Source organism: Myotis brandtii, unplaced genomic scaffold, assembly GCF_000412655.1.
Source record: "Myotis brandtii unplaced genomic scaffold, ASM41265v1 scaffold293, whole genome shotgun sequence".
NCBI lineage: Eukaryota > Metazoa > Chordata > Mammalia > Chiroptera > Vespertilionidae > Myotis > Myotis brandtii.
The window spans coordinates 1059321-1062511 of NW_005361201.1; positions in this window are offsets into that span (position 1 = coordinate 1059321).

The following is a 3191-nucleotide window of genomic DNA, read 5'->3' on the forward strand; positions in this document are numbered from 1 at the left end:
CCCCCACCCCCGCTGCCCCGCACCAGGGCCAGTGGGCTTTAGGAAGGAAATGGGCCATCCTCCTCCTGCCAGGTGGGGTTCCTTTGGGGCCAGACTCTGAAGAGCCTGTGTCTTTGGGTGACAACAAGTGTGGGCTCCAAGAAGCAAGGCCGAAAGTAATGGCAATTAAATCCAGTGGCCAGTTTTAAGTTATTCTCTGTATAACTGTTGGGCCTTCTTCAACACTCTATTGTGGTCTTAATAGTGAGTGGGAAGATAGAGGAGAATCTGGGCTCATCTTTAGAGCAGAGAAAAGAGCTACTCCCTCCCAAGCCCAGCTGTATGGTGAGGCACAAACTTTAAGGGACAAGATTCTGGTCCAGTCACCCCTCTAAACTCGGTGTTACTTTTTTGTTTTAACTGTTAACATTGAACGATCGGGTGTCACTAAGGGGTTTAGCAGGCTTCCCTTCACATGTTATACTGACAGGGAGAAGATGGGCCTTGCTGGAGAGTTTATGTCAGAAAGATGAAGGAAAAAGTTGGGTGGGCCTTGGTAATGAAAGGCCTTGAATTTATGCATTCATTCAGTTTATTAAATACCTCTGATGTGCCATGGGGCACATAGGCAGTGCGGATATATCAGTGAACAGTAAAGTCTATCCCAACGGAGCCAGCAACTATTCTGACAATGCCCTACGATGTAAGGGGCTGCAAACTTAATAGCTGATGAATTCTGTCCTCTTGGAGTTTACAGTGAAGGGACAGAAGTATATGCAGAAGAGTTTCATAATAATACAAGGAATCTGTTTCATTCAACATATTTATTGACTACCTATTATGAATTAGACCATGTGTTATATGTCAGAGAAATGAAATAGAGACATGGCCTTACCCTCATGGTGCAAACAGTGTTGTAGGTAACAAAGAAGAAAAAAAGAGAGAAAAACTAGCAAATGGTAGGTGCTAAGAAACTTAACAGGAGGCTGCTGGAATGACAGTGGATCCTACTTTAGAAATAGTGGTGTGAGGAACTTTCTGCTGAGACAAAAAGTGCCTACCTATTTGTAGAGTATTCTTAGCAAAGGCCTTGAGGTGGGAAAATGATGAGTCCAAAGAAAAGGCTGGAGGATGGGGCCCAAGATGAATGGTTGAGTTGAGATGGAACATTAGGCAGGATTATGTAGAGCCTGGTAAGCCATGGTAGTCAATTTCATTTTAGAAACATGTGCCACAAGCATGCTAGCCTCTGGGATTAGAGTTTGGGACATTACCTACCGAAATTACTGTTGCCCACTCCCACCTAACAAAGTAGTCTATGGTTTGAATAGGTATGGGGAAGGGAAGAAGGACATGAGGCATAGAAAGGTTTGTGTTCCTCCCACACAGCAGCCAGAATGTTACTTTCTAAACCAGCGATTTTCAACTGGTGTGCCACAGATTTTTTAAAACATGCAATACCTGACTAGTCAGGGGCACTGACCTCTTTTCCCTCAGACTGTCACATAAAAAATGACAACTACCAACACAATAGCCGTCTGATGTGAATGAATAAAAATTATACCTATTTTGTCCTGGTCGGGTGGCTAAGTTGATGGAGCATTGTCCCATACACCAAAAGGTTGTGGGTTTGATTTCCAGTCAGGACACACACCGAGGTTTCAGGTTCAATTCCCAGTTGGGGTGTGTACAGGAGGCAACCCATCGATGTTTTTTTTCACATCAATGTTTCTCTCTAAAAAATCAATGAAAACATATCTTTGGGTGAGGATTAAAGAAAGAAAAAAAATCATACCTATTCTTTTTGTCAGATAGGCAAAAAAATATATATTTTTTTGGTGGGCCAAAGAATATTAGTAATTAGTTGATGTGCCATGAGATGGAAAAAGTTGAAAATCGCTGTACTAAACATCTGACAGCTCTGGCTGGGTAGCTCAAGTGATTAGAGTGTTGTCTGATACAACCAAGGTTGCCAGTTTGATCTCTGGTCAGGGCACATACAATAATCAACCAATGAGTGCATAAATAAGTAGAACAAGTTGATGTTTCTCCATCTAAAATCAATAAATAAAACTTAAAAAAATAAAAATAAATAAGTAAATACATCTGACAGTATTACTCCCTTGCTTAACCAAACAGGTCAACTGCTTACCGTTGTTGAGGATGAAGTTAACAATTATGTCCAAACACTTTACATGTATTAACTCATTTTTATCCTTACAATAACCCTGTGGTTAGTGCATTATCTCCATTTTGTAGTTGAGGAAATGGAGGTAGGGAGATGTCAAGTAACTTGCTCAAAATCATAGAATTAGGCAGTGTCTACAAAAGAAACATCCAAACCTGCAGAGAATTTTTATAAGTTTATTTGAGCCAAACTGATGACATAGGCTGGGGAACAAGATCTCAAGTGCTCCGGAGAATAACAGTCTTGCAGTTTCTTTTATGCGTTTAAAATTAAGGAGGGAATGTAAGGAAGATTACATAAAGGTGGGAAAAAGCAAGGCCAGGATTGGATTACAGGATAGTTAACGAGGTTCTGTGCTTTCTTGAGGGTGGTTATGGTTAATTTCAAAGGTGTATGAACCCAGATGCACAGAAACAACGGACAGGGCTTGCTTAAGGCAAAGATGAACCTTCTACTAAAAGTTACTAGTACATGCCTGGGGTTGATTACCCAACCTGACTTGCCCAGTTAGGGATTTATGGTCAGATCACCCTGTGAAGTTACTTTCCAAGGAAAAGTGACAGAAGTCAAACCAAGTAGGTTGGCTCTGGAGTCCATGTTCTCACTTAACCACTGGACATTCAAGACTGAAATCCCTAAAGCAGCCTGCAAGGCTTTGGTCTGTAGTTCACCCACGCTGGCTCCCGCAGTTCCCTCTCCCCCAGCTTCACCGCAGGGGGATGGGGGCGGGGGGAACCCAGGAACCAGAGGAGTCCTGCTCCCGCCTGTGTTCTGCCTCCTCCGCCACCAGAGGGCGCCGCGGGCCGCTCTCCCCTCCACGAACCCAGAATGAGGGAAGCTCGGTGGGCGGGGTGCCGACTGCAAAACCACTGCGGCGTCTCCCCACCCACCTCTGGGCACAGGACTGCGGGCGAGCACCTTCCGCTAAAGCCTGTGGCAGCCGGAGGAAGAAACCAAAGTCTGTCCAAGGCTGAGACTCTCAAACCTTTTTTCAACGCGCTGACTCCGGGCGCACTGCGGCAAC